Genomic DNA, 20,620 nt, shown 5'->3' on the forward strand with positions numbered 1-20,620 from the left:
AGGAAGCTGCTGGCTTTTTCTGCCAGCTCTGCTCCGTTTGAGGAATGCTGTTGGTAGGTCTGAGGTTATCAGACGGCGATTTGGCTGGGGACGGAGACAAAGGTATGGTGGCAGATGGAATCCTGGGAGGCACAGGGATTGAAAAGGAAGCCCCGGGCAGGCCTACTAAGGGCCAATCCTGGACTCGATGGAATGTGGCCGATACGCAGGAAATAAAGAAACCGAATGTTGCCAGCCTCCATCTAGAGATCATTCAGTGGCCCTTCTCAGACACCCCCTGCACAGAGTAGCCCCAACAGCGAGGGCTGTTCACCCTGGGCCTGCCACGGTGCTAAATCAGCGCTTTGCACTGACTGACTCCGTGAGGCAGGGAGCATTGTTAGAGATCTGGAACCGAGCCCAGAGAGGTGAAGTGAGCTGCACAAGGTCACACAGCTGGCCAAGTGCCAGAAACCGGACTTCCAACCCAGTTAGGACTCCACATCCCTAAATTCTGTACCTTCACCTGCCTCTAAAGAAAGGAACAAAAGAGAAAGCGAACCCAGCAGCGCAGAAACAAGGCTAAAATCTACCAAGAGCAACTGACTGATCGGTGTTTTCTTTTAGGAGACCGACTCCACTGAGAAGTTTTAAGTACTGAAGGATAGAGGTGGGATACCTTCAGCTCAGACTCATTTAAGGCCCGGAGAAAGCTCCTCTCTCCCTACAAACCTCCACCAAGATGTTAAGGGGAACTCTCTGCCATCTCTAAAATCAGGATTTTAGGGGCGCCTGGGTGGCTCAGTCGGTTAAGCGGCCGACTTCGGCTCAGGTCATGATCTCGCGGTCCGTGAGTTCGAGCCCAGCGTCAGGCTCTGGGCTGACAGCTCAGAGCCTGGAGCCTGTTTCAGATTCTGTGTCTCCCTCTCTCTGACCCTCCCCCGTTCATGCTTGGTCTCTCTCTGTCTCAAAAATAAATAAACGTTAAAAAAAAATTTTTTTTTAATAAAATAAAAAAAAAATAAAATCAGGTTTTTATATTCCTTGAAATCAGTGGTTCTCAATGAGGGGTGGTTTTGCTCTCACCTCCCCCCTCCCCCCGCCAGGGGATATATGGCAATGTCTGGAGACTTCTGGGTTGTCACATTTGGGGGGAGAGGTCCTAGTGGCATCTAGTGGGCAGAGGGGAGACAGGGGACGTTGCTAACCATCCCCCAACAAGGATCTATGCTCGTCCACAACGTCCACAGTGCTGAGGTAGGGAAACCTTGGCTTGAATGCAAAGGAAGAAAAAAATCCAAGCACCCAACCACCGTGGAGCTGGATGGAAAAGCCAGGACAGGCCTAAACAAGCAGGTTCCGAGGTGATATGAATAAGCAATGAACTAATAAAAATAGACTAAAACATGTCTCTCTTACTATTCCCAGGGGATGGAGAGCCTCAGAGAACAGAATCAGGCTCACAGAAGCCAGGCAGAGTGTGTCGGTGATAAAGCTGGCCTCAAAGGAGAGGAAGGGCTGACCCGGCTCCCTTCCCCAGGCACCTCGCCGCCGAGGCCTGGCCTCATGGAAATGGCTCTCCGCTCCCGCTGGCCAGCAGCCAGGCCAACAGCAGCCTCGGCAAGCTGCATCCCCAGATAGCCTCTTCGAGGACTAGGAAAGTAAGTGTACTTGGGAGTTATCTGCCTTAAGCTAGCAGCAGGCTGCCCCATCCGTTAGGGGAGGCGGGCGGGATTGAGGCAGGGAAGTGTTTTAAATATCTTTTGTTTTGTTCCTTTTCGGCCAATCGGATCCGAGGCCAACTTCGGGCAGGGTGACAGAAGGGCTCACCTTCAGATCATGGAGCTGAAGGAGTCATGTTACAGCCGCAAAGAGGTAATTAGGACTTGTCCCTACCTTGGAGAAAAGGTGCCCTCTGGAAGGTCTTTTTTTTTTTTTTACTTCTTTCTAGGAGAGACTGGCAGGATTAAAAAAAATGGACGGGGGTGGGAAGGGCAGGTGGAAAGGGCTGGGGCACGGTGGGGGGGGGGGGGGGGGTTCATGACCATCAGGCAGATGGCCTCAGTGTGGGTAGCGCGAGACTTAAAGGATGCAGGAAGAAAATGCAAGTCAGAAGGAAGATTCAGGACCTGCCCTCACCTGCTCTTTTTACTTCCTAGTAATTACCGTTATGGAAAGAAGAGCGCATACTTATTGGCTGTTTGTTTCTTTCTCCCACTAGACCCGTGGCGATGTCGGGAGACGTTTTAGGTTGTCCGATCTGGAGGAAGGGCGGGTGCTACTGAGATCCAGAAGGTACAGACCAGGAATGCTGCCAAACACAGGGCAGCCCCCCCAAACACACACACACACAACCGAGAACTAGCCAGCCCCAAGTATCCCTAGTGCCTTGAGGCTGAGAAAGCCTGCCCCAAACTGAGAGCTTCACCAAGGCAGAGGTTTGTCCGAATTCTTCACCACGGTGCCCTCAGTCTAACGCTGTGTGTCAGAGCTCAATTAATTAAACGCCATTTCCCACCAGGACAGGTGCGCTAGTCTCCTATCCGAGCCCCCTGTATCTGCCCTTGGCACATGCTTGTGGGGAGAAGGATGTGTGGGAAGAAACTGGGGATTTGTACACACACACACACACACACAAAGAGGCTGCAGGCCTTTGAAAAGAAGTCAGGCCTCCGCCCTCCTCTGCTCAAAAACCGTCAACAGATCCCACCTCATTCAGAGTAAGAGCCCCAGTGCTAAAAATGGCCCACTGGACCAGTGCCCTGCTCCTGATCCCTGACTCCTTGTCTGGCCTAACCTTAGCCTCGGGGCCTTTCCCCTTGATCTCCCACAGCCCCTCCCCCCAGCCCACCTTCCTGGTCCCCAAACCACCTAACACAAGCCCTTTTCCCTCCTCAGGGTATCAGCCTTCCCGCCTTCTCTTCTGCGTACCCCCTGCCTGCTCCCTCCCGGATGCCTCCCCATCAGAACCCTGGCTCCGTGGCCAGCCCTCTTTTTACACTTTAACCTTTTCTCTTTCTTTCCACATCAAGAGGCAGGACTGTGCAGTGATTGAGTACGTGGCAGCTGGCCTCAGACTGTCTGACGTCTGGGTGTGAATCCAGCTGTCCCACTGGCCTGGGCAGCTAGGCTGGGCAGCCTTGCTTGAGGTATGAAATTCTTTGGGACTTGATTTCCTCATCTGTGCAATGGGAGCCATAATAATACTGATGATAATACCCACCTGGAAATTCACTGACTCCGTGTGGTCAAGCACGGGTAGCCACACACACAGTGAGCACTCATGCGGTTGCAATTAGGATTTCCCTCTGCTCACTCTTAAAAAGGTAATTTCTGAATGCCTCCAAGTCATTTCTCTTCCTTTTGTCAACATCAAACGTCCCAAAGAAGCACAAGGATACATCCTGGTAGCTGGCACGTTCTAAGCATTGTCAGCTACTGTTCTAAGCAATTTCCATAAACTAACCAATCACCCTCACAAACCTGTGTGCAATGGGCACCTTAGAGTCATCAACCCATTTCCCAGATGAGGAAGCTGGGGAAGTATTCATAGCCTCCTTCTCTTTCCATCTCCTTCTGCCTGCTCCTCACTTTTTCCTCAACGCCTTTCAATTATTTACCCAGAAATTGCCGTGCCATCAATAAGGGACTGATTGAGTAAACGTGGTCCTGCCCTACAGACAGAAGACTCTACAGCTGTGGCCCAAGAATCTGGGAACTCTTATGTACCGATACGGAACACTCTCTAAGACCCATTCTTGAGTTGAAAAACAAAACAAAACAAGAACAGTATGTGAAATATGTCATTTAAAAAAAAAATAGGCAAACCTCTGTGTCTTTTTCTTAACAGGTTTGCTTATTGGGGAGCTGGCTCAGTTGGGAAAGCATGCGACTCTTGATCTCGGGGCTGTGAGTCTGAGCCCCACGTGGGGTGTAGAGATTACATATAGACACATGTTTGCTTATTATGCACTGAATTTCTTGGAAGCATACTTAAAAAATTGCTAACACTTTGCATCCAAAGGGTCCTGGGTGGCAGGAACGGGAAGGAGATTTTTTACTGCTGTCTCTTTTGAATTTCAACCACGCGAATGTACTACTTCTTCCAAAATAAATTAGTAAATGTAATAGAGTATTAGGAAAATTGTGGAAGACTATGAAATAGGCAAAAAAAAAAAAAAAAAAATTAATGGGTAGCTTGTTCTGGTGCGTTGGGTTACCTGCACTTTTGTTTCTGAGCTTTTCACAGCTCAGCCACTGGTAGAAAACCAATAGTAATGCAAAAGACGCTTGTCCATAGACATGCAAATTAAGCCCCTGGAATGCGATGGATTACTGCCTGGTGGATCTGGGGGAGTTTTGCTAGTTTTCGCATCTATTCATAAATGCATGTCAGCATGCCTTGTATGAGCCCTGCTCTGACTCCGTCTTTGAATCGGTCGTCCGATCATCGTCCGTGCGTCCTCATGAATAATGAGTTACATAAAATACATAAAACAGGTTCATTTTATATTTGTATGTAGCTGGTTAAAATGAATTATTTTAAATCATAATTTCTTTTAAAAGAAAAACAATGGGGCGCCTGGGTGGCTCAGTCGGTTAAGCGGCCGACTTCGGCTCAGGTCATGATCTCGCGGTCCGTGGGTTCGAGCCCCGCGTCGGGCTCTGTGCTGACAGCTCAGAGCCTGGAGCCTGTTTCGGATTCTGTGTCTCCCTCTTTCTCTGACCCTCCCCTGTTCATGCTCTCTCTCTGTCTCAAAAATAAATAAATGTTAAAAAAAAAATTTTTTTTTTTTAAATAAAAGAAAAACAAGTCCTCATTCACTTCCAAGAACGAACTCCAACTTAGTCTTGGGTCCACTGTTTGTGCGTTGACCTCATGCTAACATCTGATGCTGAACACCTCAGAGTTTCCAAAACACTTCCCTGCCCAGCGACTGCTGCTCTGACTGCTGGAGCTCCTCTCCCTCCAGACTCTGTTCCCTCCTGGCCCTCAGGCTCTTTATCTGGGCCAGCCTGTTGGGGGCAGGGTGGGGGAAGGGGTCCATTCCAAGCTTCCTCTCTAAGGAACTTGAGCAAGTTACTTCGCCTTTTCGGGCCTCAGTTTCCAAGTCTGAGAAACGGGATTATAGTCCTTGCATCAGACATTGTGAGGATGATTTGACACAGGCACAGAGTACGTGCTCAAGAAATGTTAGATGATTTTTCTTTCCTTGAAACCGTATCTACCACAGCAGATTCTCCCCTGAACCCCAGACCTTCTAACTCCTGGGCAAGCATTTTCTTCTTGTTGATTCAGGCAGTCCACAAATAGGTTGGAGCACTTCCTCTACCCCTAAGCCCCAGATTGTCTCTTGCTCCTGTGTTCAAGGACTGAACAAGGGAGGTAATGAACAATTAAATAAATACATGAATAAGATTAAAAATAGCATTAGGTGACCAGCAGAAGAGCTGCCTGTGGAATGCACTGAAGGCCGAGTGCCCAGGCTGCCCTGTGGTTGGGATGAGGGCTGTTTGGGGCGGTTGATTCTGCGGACCAGACCGAGGAGCCCTGCGGAGGGGCTAGTTTGAGGGAGTCAAGAAGTTGGGTTTGCTGTGCTCAGTAAGAGGTCCCAGCAGCCCCCACGCTAGAGGCCAATGCTATGTTATGAAGAAAAGCAGGGTGAGGGTATAGAGAAGTGACAGGATGGGGGTGTCTGCTTTAGACAGGTAGAAAGGGCTCCAGTGAGGCTGTGACATTTGAGCTGAATGAAGGAGATAAGAGCCTTCCTGGTGGAGGTAATAGCATGTACAAAGGCCCCGAGGCAAGCCTGAGCTTGGTAACTTGGTGTTTCTGAGGAACAAAAAGAGGCCAAGTGTGGCCGCTGTGAAAGGAGGTGCAAAGGAGTTGCGCACGGAGGTAAAGGCAAGGCCATGGTCACTATTCTGTGTGCAACCCTTCCATTACTCGGACTGAAAATATTCCAGAATGTTCTTTTACCTTCCCATACACCTGCCAAACAAAGCATTTCAAAACACATTTTGATTACGATCACTTTTCCTGATGTTTTCAAAAAACCTTCAGCAATTCTCCACTCATCAATGCAACCCAGACTTAGCCTATCGGGACCCCTTTATCTGATTCCACACTTGACTTCCCCCTCACCTCCCTCTATTGTTCAGTGAATCTGGCAAGCATGCCCCAAGTAGGCCCCACCTTGGTTCCTTCTCCCGGTATCTCTTGTTGGAATAACACCCACCCTTCAAATCCCAGTGTCCTTCCCTCTTTCTAACCTGGGAGCCTTCCTGGCTCCTTACCTCCTACTCCACCAGAGCACATACCCCCCCTCCACGCCCTGCCCATGGGACTTAGCGTGGGGGCTGCTGGGACCTCTTATTGAGCAAAGCAAACCCAACTTCTTGACTCCCTCAAACTAGCCCCTCCGCAGGGCTCCTCGGCCTGGTCCGTAGAATCAACCACCCCAAACAGCCCTCATCCCAACCAAGGGCCAACCTGGGCGCTCGGCCCTGAGTGTATTCCAGACACGGCTCTTCTGCTGGTCACCTAATCCCTCTGATGGGTGCCACGGCCCTGCTCATAGGACTGCTACTATCTCTCCCCGGTGGTTCTCAATCACTCACTATAGACTTGCCTGGGAATTCTGCTCTAATTCTCCCCCGGAGTGTGTGTTTTACCTCCCAGGGAATCCCACTGTGCAGTCAAGGCTTTGAATCCTGTTCCAACTGGTCTCCTGCGGGAGGGACCAGATTAACAAGACATCACCTGCCTTCCCAAAGCCCTCTATGGGCAGCACTATTCATGATAGAGCCGAAAGGTGGCAACCGCCAATGGTCCATCCACGGATGGACGGACAAATGGAGAAATACCGCACACAAGGGAACGTTGCTATTATTCAGCCGTAGAACGGAATAAAGTGCTGCTACACAGAACAGCATGAACGAACCTTGAAATCAGTATGCTCTCTGTCAAGGAAGCCAGTCAACGAAAGCCACATATTGTTTGATTTCGTGTCCACGACGTGTCCAGAATAGGCAAGTCCAAAAGAGAGAGTCTCAGGATAAAATCCCAAATCCCCCACAGGGCCTTCCCCTCAACTCCTACCCATTTCCTTCCCCCCTGCTCCCTCCACTCCGGCCACCTGTCTGCCACCTGGCTGTTTCTCAATGCAACTTTTGCTTTTTGGGGTCTCTCTTTTGACCCTGAAGCTTAGAGGTATTCTTATCTCGCTATTTATTTATTTATTTATTTATTTATTTATTTATTTTTATGTTTATTTTTGAGAGTGGGGACTGGCAGAGAGAGAGGGAGACACTGAATCCAGAAGCAAGCTCCAGGCTCCGAGCTGCCAGCACAGAGCCCGACACAGGGCTCGAACTCACAAACCGGGAGATCATGACCTGAGCCGAGGTCAGACGCCTAACCGACTGAACCATCCAGGCACCCCTGTATCTCGCTCTTAAGTCTCTCTTGTTATGTTATAAACTCCAGGAGTGTAGAACGGTGTCTTACAGATGATGGGGCCCCTTCAGCAGCACCATGACTATTAAGATAACTCAGTGCTTGGTGAATGACTAAGGAAACAACGGATCCATTCATTCATTCCACATGGTTAGATCCACTTTCTGGCATCATGCCAAGCCTTCATACCTTCCTATTTTCTTTTCTTTTTTTTTTAAGTAAACTCTACCGCCAACACGGGGCTTGAACTCACGACCCCGAGATCAAGAGTCGTATGCTCTATGGACTGACCCAGCCTGGTGCTCCTATACCTTCCCATTTTGAATCACAGCCTTTCATTCACCTGCTCAAAACCCTCTGATGGCTTCCCGAGACTTTAGAACAGGAGTCTATAAACTGTGGCCCTCGGGCCAAATCACCTGCCCCACCACCTGTTTCCCTCTAGCCCTGGAGCTAAGAATGTTTTGTTTTGTTTTGTTACATTTAAAAATAGCTGGGGGGGGGGGGGCGGGCGGTACCTGGGTTGCTCAGTTTTTTAAGCCTCCAACTTTGGCTCAGGTCATGATCTCACGGTTCATGAGTTTGAGCCCTGCATCAGGCTCTGTGCCTGGAGCCTGCTTCGGATTCTGTGTCTCCCTCCCTCTCTGCCCCTCCCCCACTCACACTCTGTCTCTCTCTCTCTCTCTCAAAAATAAACATTAAAAAATTAAAAAAAATAAAAATAGTAAACGTAGTTGGAAAAAGGGGTACCCGGCCAGCTTAGTGGGTGAAGCGTGCGACTCTTGATCTCAGGGTTGTGAGTTCGAGCCCCACATTGGGTACAGAAAGTACTTAAAAATGAAATCTTAAAAAAAAAAAAATGTTGAAAAAAACTAATAAGAGTTTGGGGCACCGGGGCCAGGCTGGCTCAGTAGGTAGTGCATGTGACTCTCAATCTCAGGGGCGTCGGTTCAAGCCCCGCGTGGGCATGGAGCCACTAACTAGATAAATAAAAGTAACTTGTCGCATAAATTACATGAAATTCGAATTTTTTAGTGTCCGTAGTAGAGTGTTACTGGCACAAAACCACAGGCTCTCATTTATTTGCTGTCTATGGCTGCATTTGTACTACAAGGGTAGGGTCGAATAGCTGCCAACAAGAGACCATACATGGCCCTCAAAGCCCAAAACATGGACTATCTGGTCCTTTACAGAAAACCTTTGCAACCCCCGCCCCCCCCTTTCAGAAGAAAATCCTGTCTCTGAACAGGGCCGGCAGAGCCCTAGGTGGGCCGGTCCCCTGTTCTCTGAGCTCATCTCAAGAGACCTCCCTCCTTCCCTGTGTTGTGGCAACACCGGCCTCCTTTTCTCAGCTCGTCCAGTACTTTCCAGGCTACTTCCCACCTCAGGTCCTGTGCCCCTCCCACCTGGAACGCCTTCATTCGCAACAAAGAAGCGCCTTATGTCTTTGCCGGCTTATTTTTTATCTGTAGACAAAGGCAGGGACTTTGTGTATCCATTCACCAGTATTCCCTGGGCCAGCACAGGCCTGGAGAATAGTAGTTGCTCAATAAGTATTTGTGCACGGACTCGCATTTTCTTCTTAACACAAGATCTACACAACATCTCCAGCAGATCCACCATGGCCCTAATTTGGTTTTGCACAATCAGGTAGAACGGTATGAAGTTACAATTTGTACATGAATTTAAAAAGTCGCACTACTGAAACCGGTAATTTCATCCATGGCGATATGTAGAAATATAAATCAACTAATTCGCCCCTTCAACTGTTTACTGCACTCCAGCCACCCTGGCCCACTTTGGAGTCCTCAAAATGTGCTGGTTGTCTCCTGCCAAATAGAGCCCACCCCTCATGGACCTTTGCACATGCTCTTTCACTTTGGGTCCAGGACCAAATGTCTCCTCCTCCAGGAGGGCCCCTGGGGTCACATCTTGTCGCAACAGTGGTTTCATTACCTTCCCAGCACTTAGCAGCACATTCAAAAACTAGGTGTTGTGTTCGCTTTTCAAGGAAACTTGTCGTTTTCTTATCCGCTGTCGTGACCCCAGCATCTAGAGCTGGTCTCGCATTGGGGAATCACTCAATGTTTGCTCACTTGAGTGAATGCAATCACTTGATCTCCTGTACATACTTTTTAAGTAGTTTGCTTAAGACCGGGTACAAAAAGATGCCCAACACGTACTTGCTAAGTAATTGGAGTGACTTCTGTGGGCTTTGGCCTCCTCCTACAGCCACCCCTGCCTCCATCACCCTCCTCATTGTCATGACAACATCATCAGCACCAGCACGGCACTTTGGGAGCCTTCCCAGGTCAGGCATCGTTCTGAGCACATTTTATGTATTAATTAGCTCGGCCAAGAGCTCTGTGAACCAGGTACTACTCCCGCCTTCATTTTACAGATGAGGAAACTGAAGCACAGAAAGATTAAGGTAAATTGACCCGTCTGAAAAAGCAAGACGTTCATAAGAAAAACGAAGTCCAAGCCCTCTCGGCCTCTAAAATTCCAAGAAAGGACTACTTTGGACAAAGGGGACCAAAACAGACAGGAAACGCCAAGGCAACCAGGAACCGATTTAGCAACAACAACAAAAAGACACCAAGGACAAAGAAATCTCAGACTCGGGGCGGACTTGACCAAAACTCAACTCCCAGGAGCTCTCAGGTCACCAATCTCCCTCCCGGGTATTTTCCTTTGCAGCTCTGAAGCCCCAAACCTGGGCGTCACCCTTGACCTCTCCCTCTCGCAGCTCCCACCCCGGAGCCTTGCGGGATTTACCTTCGCAGCCTCTTCCACTGCCGACTCCGGCCGCGTAGCTCCATTCTGCAGAGCTCGTGGCCAGCTCCAGAGCCACCATTATCTGTTATCTGGGCAGGAAGGGAACAGCCTCCCACCAGCCCCCAGGCCCCAGTCTGATCCCATCCCCCACCCGAAGCAGCCCGAGGGAGCTTTTGAAATTTCAATTTGGGCCCGGACACACACCCCTCCCCACCCCCACTTGTAAACCCCTTCAAAGGTTTGCCATTGTTCTCAGGCGAAAGTCTCGAATTCTTAACTGAGCTTTAGGGGGCCTGCGGGATTCCCTTCTGCAGCTTCCTCTCAGGTCTCTGACTTCCGGCCAGATCCCAGCCTGCTTGGAAGGCTCTTGAAGCCAGGCTGGCGCGGTCCAAATCCTGACCCTGCCATTCACTCACTGTGTGACCTTGTGCAAGTAACTTAACCTCTCTGGGCCTATAAAACGTGGATAACACCTCCCAGAGTGTCCTCAGAATTAAATTAGTTCCTGTATAGGGCGCCCGGGCGGGTCAGTCGTTAAGCATTCGGCTCAGGTCCTGAGTTTGAGCCCCACGTTGGGCTCAGAGCTGCCTGCTTGGGATCCTCTCTCTCTCTTCCGCCCTTACCTTGCTCTCTCTCACTCTCTGTCAAAATAAATAAACTTAAAAAAAAATAATTAAATTAGTTCCTGTAGTAAAAGAAATTATCTGGCGGAGTTTGGCTCAGCTATCACTGCTATTATCAGGAACTCCTACTCATTCAAAATCCAGTACAAAATTAATTTCAGGGTAGGCTTCATGGGCCCACTTCCCAAATGAATCAGACACTCCTACCTTTCTGTATGTTGCCCTCGTGGTGTTCGTGGCATCATCATTTAATACCTAATACGTGTTAATTTGGTGAATGCTGAAGGGGAAATGGCTGGATGAGTCAACTACCAGGATGCCCAGATCGCTAATTTTCAAGTCAAAGAAATTAGGAAAGCTGAACTTTCATGAGGATGCAAGAAAACTGCAGCCTGGTGGGGGTATCTGGGTTACGAAAGGAAGCGACAGTGATTGACAAGTGAAATTGGGTGTGGCCCATAGGAGCTGCCCCCAGGCCCTGCTCAGGCTATACCACAAGGTGTCCCTTTGGAACCAGAGCTGCTGAGGAGTCAAAGTCCCCTGGCTGATGTGGCGGGCTACCCTGGGACACGTGGCTGCAGAAACCGCCTGGTTGCTAAGCCTTCCCGGCATTGTCCCTTCTCGCTGCTCTTACCCACCCGTTCCGTGCACCAGCCCCAGGAGCAGACTTACCCTGATGCCTCTAGTCCCGGGTTTACCCCAGGCCTCCACCGGCTTGACATCAGAAGCCCTGTAGAGTGGCCAGACTTAGCAAATAAAAATACGGGGTGCCCAGTTAAGTTTGAATTTCAAATGAATGAACAATTTTCTAGTCTAAGTATACCCTGTGTTTAATCTGGCATCCCTAAGGCTCTGGCCCTATCAAACCCTCCCCAGCAGTGTCTGCTCTCAGTTAACTTTCTGTTTTGGAGCCCTGAGCTCTGGAAGGGCTCCTGAGCCCCCCTCCTTCCCTGAGCCTCTCCAGTGTGTTTCTGCCTCTGGGTTAGGGAATTAACAGTATCAGCCATGTAGGGAGGGGTTAGATACTACAGGTCTGGCAACCTAACCAGTAAAGGGGTGTCTCAGTCGGTTGAGTGTCCGACTTCCGCTCAGGTCACGATCTCACGGTTTGTGAGTTCGAGCCCCGCGTCGGGCTCTGTGCTGACAGCTCGGATCCCGGAGCCTGCTTCCGATTCTGTGTCTTCCTCTCTCTCCGCCCCTCCCCTGCTCATGTTCTGTCTCTCTCTCTCAAAAATAAATAATAAACATTAAAAAAGAAACCAGAGGGAAACAAAAGAACAACAAGTATGGCCATTCTTCTCCTCCGTTTTTCTGGACTCCATCTCCGAGGGTCCTCACCACAAACCCTTCTCAGTTACGCAGCAAGGATGAGTGAACCCATTTTACAGAGGAGAAATTCAGGCGGAGGGCCCATAAGCAAAGTCCCCAGTCTTTAGGATTCTCAGGCTAAAGCTCTTCTTGAATCTGTATCAGATGTGAATGTGCAGTAGGCTAGAAGCTACAGAAGGACAGGGACCTGTCTTTGGTTTTGGTGGTGGACCCGTGGAGCCCAACACGGTGCCTGGCCCTTAGTGGCCACTGGATACCTGTTTATGGAACGAATGAATACAAACCCAGCAGAGTCTCCACGATATGATAAGAGGGCGAACGCTCTTGTGCGCTCTCTCCGTCTCCCCCTTCCTCTCTCTCTCTCTCTCTCTCTCTCCCTCTCTCTCTCTCTCTCTCTCTCCATGTTCTGGGTCTTGAACCCAGGTCTGCCTCCCTGTGTTTTCTCCACAACACCAACTGTATGGAGGGCGGGAAGGGGGGTGGTTACGCTTAAGCAGCTTCCTGGTTTTTCCTCGGAGATGAAGCAAAATGACAAAACGGAGCTTCAAAAGGAAAGAAACATGACCAGGGAATGTCAAAACAGCCTCGCTGGTTGTTTTCTTGCTGGGGAGAATGGGCAACACCGTTGCATTCGGTAGTCATTAAACAGCTGCCATACCTTCCCATTTGCTGGCAAATCGCCCTGAAACAAAAAGGGAATAAATGAATACCCGGGAGAAAAGGATTTTCCAGGGTATCTGAGGAGATGTGTTAAATCCAACCCAGAGAACCCCATGAGAATATGGAGCCACAGGACGGACTTGCTGATGACCTCCCTTGGAGAATCAGTCACCAGGGAAACAGGCACCTGCTAGGCCTGTTCGTAGTTGCCCCCACCTGGACCTGAAGCCCGACATGAACGTTGGGAGTCTGACTCAGGGAATTATTTTCTCTTTCCCACTGATGTTTTCTTTTATCGGTGGTAGGGATGAGATGGCCATGAGGGGTGGTATAAAAGTTGAGAGTTTGAGACCCATTGAATCAGGACCTGGGCTCTTTGTAACTAACCGGAAGTGACCGGCAGCCATTTTCAGTAAGTTCTCACCTTTGGGATGCTTCCCCCATAACCAATGCCAGCCTGGTCACGGGTCTCAGTCTGACCAGTGGGCATTGCTGTGTGGACTTCCCCTAACAGGCTCTGCTGGAGAGGCCCTTCAGCTTCTCAGAGAGGCCTTATCCGGAGATGGCCAGCCCCACCCAGCAGCCTACGACGTCACGCTGTTGTACCCAGCACAGCGGTTATCAGCAATCACATCACGTCCTCCTCCTATTTATTGACTTGGCTCTCAGTCTCCCAGCTGGGCCATCAGCACCAAAGACCGGATGCTGCCTGACTAGTTCTCTCTGGACCCCCAGCCCCTCAGCAGGCACCAAGGCAGGATGAATACTAGTAATTAAATAATGACTGCCTGCTAACTATGCCCGCTAACAGCTTTCAGATTTTTTTTCATAGATGAAGCCATTGAACCCTCACAGCATTGTGAGACAGGTAGCTTGATTAAGATGCTTTGCACTGGCTGTTCCCTCTCCTTGGAATGCCCTTCCCTCAGATGTCCACAGGACTCACCCCCTGTCTTCGTTCAGGACTCTGCTCAAATGTCACCCACTCAGAAGCCTTCCCTCGCGCCCTCCCGAAAGCAGCACCCTCACTCCCATACCCTGCTGTTAGGGATTGAACTGTGTTCCCCCCAAAAAAAGGGATGTTCAACACCCCAGTAGCTCAGAATGGGGCCATTTTGAAAATAGGATCTTTACAGAGGTAATCAAGTGAGAATGGGGTCATGCGGGTGACCTAATCCAATATGACTGCTGTCTTTTTGAAAATTTTTTTTAAATGTTTATTTTTGAGAGAGAGAGAGACAGAGCATGAACAGGGGAGGGTCAGAGAGAGAGGGAGACACAGAATCCGAAACAAGCTCGCTCCAGGCTCTGAGCAGCCAGCACAGAGTCCAACGCGGGGCTCGAACTCACGGACCGTGAGATCACGACCTGAGCCGAAGTTGGACGCTTAACCGACTGAGCCACCCAGGCGCCCCTGACTGCTGTCTTTACATAATAAAGAAATTTGGACACAAAGACAGACAGGCACAGAAGAAAGACAATGTGAAGAGTCGCCAAGGAAGTCATGTGAAGACACAACATTGGAGTGAAGTATCTAGAAGCCAAGGAAAGCCAAAATTGCCTGAAAACCAGCAGCAGCTAGAAAGAGGCTAGAGCTCTACGGGTTTAGGACGAGCAGCGTCCAGCCCACAGTTTGGTTCCAGACTTCTGGCCTCTAGAGCCGTGTGGGACCCAATAAATCTCTGCTGTTTCAAAACACCCAGTTTGGCCCAGTTTGCAGTACTTTGTTACGACAGTCTTAGGACACAGATACACCTGCTCTATTTTCCTTTCTTGCTCTGATCACCACCTGCCACTGAATGTATTCATTCATCTATTTGCTCCCAGCGCCCACAAGGAACACCAGTCTCAAGGTTTGCGCATCTGTTACAAGGCCTGGCATGTACGTGTTCCTTCAACAAGTGTTTATTGAGTGTCTACTATGTGCCAGCTCCTGCTGTAACTGGGGGGGATGCAGCTGTGAGTGTGATAAACAAACACAAAGATCCTTGGCTTTTTAAAGCTAATGGTCTAGTTAGAAGAGATAGATACTAGGGAGGCCTGGGTGGCTCAGTCACTTAAGCGACCGACTTCGGCTCAGGTCATGATCTCGAGGTTTGTGAGTTCCAGCCCGGTGTCGGGCTTTGTGCTGACCGCTCGGAGCCTGGAGCCTGCTTCGGATTCTGTGTCTCCCCCTCTCTCTGCCCCTCCCCCGCTCCCACTCTGTCTCTCTTGGTCTCAAAATCAAAGGAACATTAAAAAATTTTTTAAAAAGCGACAGACAATAAACAAAAAATGGTGGCGAGCACTGTGGAGAAAAATATAGCAGGAAGGGAGGTGGGGAGTTTGGGGCGGGCGGCGGTGATATTCAGGGTAGACAGAGGCCGCCTCCGGAGGGAGGTGACAGCTGAGTCAAGACCTGAACAAGGTGAGGGAGGAGGCATGGGGGTGTCTGAGGAGCTCATTGCAGAGAGGGCAGTGGTTCCCAACCTGGGCGATTTTGACCCACAGACGACGTTTGGCAATTTCTGGAGCTCTGGAGGTGAGCGTCGATCGTCGCACAGTCCACAGCCCGAGGGGCCAAGGGGTCCGGCGGTGAGAAGCCTCGTCCTGAGGGTCTCCTGTGCGGGGGTGTGTGGGGGGGAGTTGGGTGCTGGAGGAACCGCAGGGAGCTTGCTGTGCCGGAAGGTTTGGTTCCCTGGGAGGAGACAGCGGTGGCTGAGGTCAGAGGCACCAAGGAACAGGAGGGTCTTTTAGGCTGTTTTAAGGAGCTCCGTTTTTATCCCAAATAAGACAGGAAATCACTGGAAGCTTCTCAGCAAAGAAAGACAGGCCGACATGTTCTAAATGGTTAACGTGGCAGTGGGGTTGGAAACAGATGGACCGAGGGGGGACAAGGGCCGACTGGGGAGACCAGCGAGCAGGGGGTTGGAATATTCCAGGCCTGAGGTGAAGGTGGCTGGCTCGGGGAGAGGGTGGAGGCTGTGAGGTGGGAAGAAGGGGAGAGATTCTGGATCTCCTTGGAAAGTTCAGCTGACAGGGTTTGTGTGGGTGGGAGAGGCATGGGTGGCTTTAGGGGTTTCTGGCAGCTGGGAGCACAGAGGTGGGGTCAGCTGGGACAGAACAGCTGCAGGAGGGCAGTGGGGACAGAACATGGGAGGGGATGACGAACCAGTAGTCGTCCAGGTGCAGCTGTCCCGGAGGCAGTTGGGTAATGGAGTTCAGAGGGAGTTTGCGCTGAAGGCATAAATATCAGCATAGAGAGGGTATTGAGAGCCACAGTACAGGGGTGCCTGGCTGGCTCAGTAGTTAGAGCATGCAACTCTTGATCTCAGAGCTCAGAGTTCAAGCCCCATGTTGGGTATAGTTGCTTAAAATAAAATCTAAGAAAGAAGGAAAGGAAGGAAGGAAGGAAGGAAGGGCCACAATACAAACATATCACTTAGAACTGGGGGTTCTAGGGACAAGAGGATGGTCCAAGGGCCAATATCTAGGGCCCCCCATAGCTAGAATGTTTGGCTACAGTAAGCCAACAAAGATGACAAGAAGTTCCCAGGGACGTGGGAGGAGAACCAGGACAGGGGTGTCCTAGAACCTAGGAAGAAAGTGCCTGAAGGGCAAAGGCATGACCACCTGTCAAATGCTCCTGACTGGTCAGGTTGGATGAGGCCTGAGTGCTGACCACCGGACCTAGGAATATGGCGGTCACTGGCGAATAGGTCATTAACACACAGAAGCAGGCAATAAACCTTTGTTGATGGGATGTCTCAGATGACCTCAAAAGATTGCCACTCTAAGGCACGCGAAAGGAGCAGAGGAAGGTTTGGGTTCAGGTCTGGCCCAGGCATTTTTTAATTGTGTGACCTTGGACAAGTTCCTGTCTGCCCCAGTGACCCCCAACAGTGTCAGGGTAAATGAGATCATGAAAAGTAAAGAGCTTCTCAGCCTTGAACACTGTGAAGTACCTTATAAGGGCCAGGGGTGATTGTTGCCAACTGAGCATTTATGCGAGACTCTCAAGGTCGGTCAGCTTCTGCTGACATCATTCCACAGAGAACAGATTGAGAATTCTCAACCTTTCAAGAATGGTGCATCCTGTTAATACAAGGTCTGAACTTTACTGCTTCCTGACAAAGAGAGAATGCATAGAGTATATTAATTGAACATTTATTGTGAATAGGAAATGCATGTACACTGTAAAGAATTACAATACAGGACTTTTTTTAAAGTACAGAAATTTAGGGCGCCTGGGTGGCTCAGTCGGTTAAGCGTCCCACTTCGGCTCAGGTCATGATCTCGCGGTCCGTGGGTTCGAGCCCCGCGTCGGGCTCTGTGCTGACAGCTCAGAGCCTGGAGCTGGCTTTGGATTCTCTGTCTTCCTCTCTCTCTCCCCCTCCCCCACTCACACTCTGTCTCTCTCTCAAAAATAAATAAACATTAAAAAAATTTTACTAAAGGGGCGCCTGGGTGGCTCAGTCGGTTGAGTCTCCGACTTTGGCTCAGGTCACGATCTCATGGTCCGTGAGTTCGAGCCCCGCGTCGGGCTCTGGACTGATGGCTCAGAGCCTGGAGCCTGCTTCCGATTCTGTGTCTCCCTCTCTCTCTGCCCCTCCCCCATTCATGCTCTGTCTCTCTCTGTCTCAAGGATAAATAAACGTTAAAAAAAAAAAAAAATTTAAAAAAAAAATACCCCTTGTTGTATAAAAATACTGACATTTAAAAAAAAAATTTTACTAAAAAAATAAAACAGAATGTGACATTATTGTCACGTTACTAATGTGCACGCTTCTTGGCTATGTATGCGAGAAGCTACGTGAAGGCGATTTTTTAGGGGTTTCATTTTGTGTGCGTTGGGATGGGGCAGATTTTGGCTGAGTACTCGAGGAGGAAGCCCCCCAGTCTGAGGCTGGGCATTCTAAGGAACAGATGGGCCCTCCTTCTGATAGAACTGGGGCCCTCCTGCTGGTAAGACAGCAGGAGGGACAAGATTTAACCATTCATTAGCAGGAGGGATAGACCTAGAGTCTAACGGGGAGAGATGAAGTCAGATGTCAATAGGAGAATTGAATTACAAAGCTGGAGAACAAAAAGGCTAGCAGTGGTAGCAGATTCAGAATGCTCGTTTTAATTTTTTTAATTTTTTTTTTAACGTTTTATTTATTTTTGAGACAGGAAGAGACAGAGCATGAACAGGGGAGGGTCAGAGAGAGAGAGACACAGAATCCGAAACAGGCTCCAGGCTCTGAGCGGTCAGCCCAGAGCCCGACGCGGGGCTCGAACTCACGGACCATGAGATCATGACCCGAGCCGAAGTCGGCTGCCCAACCGACTGAGCCACCCAGGCGCCCAAAGAATACTCTTTTTTAATAAGATACTGGGTGAGCTTGGATGTCCAGGTTTATAGCAAGGGTAACATGTGTTTTACTCTCCAGCAGCCAGGCGCTGGGCAAAGCATCGTCGGCTCATGTAAATGTCAGAATGATCCCCTAAGATTGGAGCCATTGTTGTCTCTATTTAAAGATGGGGAAACCGAGGCTCAGAAAGGTTCATCCAGTGTCACCCAGCAAGTAAAAGGCAGAATCAGGCTGTGAATGCTGTTCTTGCTGACGCCAAGGGGCAGGGCGTGGGCGCTCAAGTGGCCAGAGGTGGAAACATTTCCTGCCTGAGAGTCTGTGCCCTGCTGCAGGGATGAACCTTGGTGGTCTTACCCTAAGAGAAATAAGCCAGACACAGAAGGACTAATGCCGTATGACCCCACTTCTAGGAGGTACTTAGGCAAATTCACAGCCACAGAAAGTAGAAGGGTGATTACCAAGGCCTGGAGGAAAGGGGGAATGGGGGGCTAGTGTCTCAGGGGTGTGGAGTTTCCTTTTGGAAAGGTGCAAAAGCTCTGGAGAAGGACAGTCGTGATGGCGGTGAAACAATATGAACGTACTTAATCCACAGAACTGTATACTTAAAATGGTAAAAATTGTAAATTTATGTTATGTATGTTCTACCACAATTACAAAAGAAGCCCGGGTGGGGGGATGGGTGAAATAGGTGGAGGGGGTTAAGAGGTACAAACCTCCAGGTATAACATAAATGAGTCACCCGGATGCAAAGCACAGCATAGGGAATACAGTCAACACTATTGTAACAACCTCGTATGGTGACCGATGGTGACCATACGTAATTGCAATGAGCATTTTGGGTTGTGCACAAATGTCAATTCACTAGGTTGTGCACCTGAAACTAGCTAGTTCTGTAATATTGTGTGTCAAGTATAGTTCAATTAAAAAAAATAAGCCTGAGTCAGCCTTGCCTCTTTTCTGTGTGTGTGACTGTGCCCCCCCCCCACACCCCCAACAGACCCTAAGGCCTCACTTCGACTTTTTTCTTTTTTAAGATTTTATTTATTTTTTTTTTAACGTTTATTTTTGAGAGGGAGAGAGAGACAAAGTGAGCAGGGGAAGGGGCAGAGAGAGAGGGAGACAGAATCCGAAGCAGGCTCCAGCTCTGAGCTGTCAGCACGGAGCCCGATGCTGGGCTTGAACTCATGAACCGTAAGATCATGAGCTGAGCTGAAGACGGAAGCTTAACCGACTGAGCCCCGCAGGTACTCTTGTTTATTTATTTATTTATTTATTACTTATTTATTTTAAATTTTTAATGTTTACTTATTATTGAGAGACAGAGAGACACAGAGTGTGAGCAGGGGAGGGGCAGAGAGAGGAGGAGACCCAGAATCCGAAGCAGGCTCCAGGCGCTGAGCTGTCAGCACGGAGCCCGACGCGGGGCTCGAACTCACAAACTGTGAGATCATGACCTGAGCTGAGCTAAGGTCAGAAGCTTAACCGACTGAGCCCCCCAGGCGCCCCTCCCGGCTCTCACTTCTGAATAAACTGGAGTCCAGCTTCTCCTGGGAGTCCTCCCTGCACCCTGTGGAACAGGAGCCCCAGCCACCCCAGATATCTCCACCTGCTGGGTGGCCCAGCCAGTCTGCCTGGCAGACCCACCTCCGCTTCTACCCCTGGTCAGGCCACAGTCTGTTCTCCACGACAGGTGATCATCAGAGCTCCTCCCTCCTTGGCTCAGAATCCTCCTGGGGCTCCCGCCCCACTTGGGGTGAGGTCTGAGTCTTACCCACGACTCTGGAGTCAGTGATGGGGATGTTTCAGAACTAGGTGCAGCGGCGGTGCACAGCACCGGGAACATACTACGTGCCACTGAATTGCTCTCTTCAAATGGTGAATGTTATGTTGACTTTCACATCAATAAATTATTCACAAAAAATTTTCGAAAGCTGACTGCAGCCCGGCTAAACTACCAAGATTTTGCAGTGTAAACGGGGAGCCATTTAACCTAGAATTCTAAAAAGAACCAGACGGTAATAAACCCCTCGAGAATGAAGTTTGCACTGACTAAGAAACACACCATTTTTTTTTTTTTCTTAAGTAAGCTCTATAACCAATGTGGGGCTTGAAGTCAAGACCCTGAGATCAAGAGTCCCATGGTGTACCAACTGAGCCGGCCAGGCGCCCCAGAAACAGAACCCATCAGCATGACCCCCGGGGCCCTACACAGTCTGTGCCCCCAAGCCCTACTCTCTGAGCTCAACTCCCTCCCACCCTCTCCGGCTCACCCTGCACCTCTCTCTGTCTGTCTTTACATCACAACCCCTGGGGCCCCAGGGCCTTTGCACTGGTCACTCGCTCTCTTGGCTTCTCTTCCCTTCCCTCATACGCTTCTAGACATCCCTGCCCTCACTTCGTTACGTCTCTGCCCAAGTGTCACTTCCCTGACCACTCTGTTTACAACAGCACCCCCCGAC

The 20,620-nt window shown here is 49.8% G+C and overlaps 2 long non-coding RNA genes across 2 annotated transcripts in view; one reads left to right on the forward strand and one right to left on the reverse strand.

Annotated features, from left to right (window-relative positions):
* LOC144615867 (uncharacterized) overlaps positions 1-20,620 on the reverse strand; it is a 742,065-nt gene that overhangs the window by 516,117 nt on the left and 205,328 nt on the right. The window lies entirely within an intron of this gene.
* Positions 1,101-4,792, forward strand: LOC132687478 (uncharacterized). Its single transcript, XR_009614134.3, has 4 exons — positions 1,101-1,854; positions 2,201-2,274; positions 3,012-3,128; positions 3,604-4,792. It is a non-coding gene; the product is annotated as an uncharacterized LOC132687478 (long non-coding RNA).

The sequence above is a fragment of the Panthera onca genome, chromosome A3 (genome assembly GCF_046562875.1).
Source record: "Panthera onca isolate mPanOnc1 chromosome A3, mPanOnc1 haplotype 2, whole genome shotgun sequence".
Lineage (NCBI taxonomy): Eukaryota > Metazoa > Chordata > Mammalia > Carnivora > Felidae > Panthera > Panthera onca.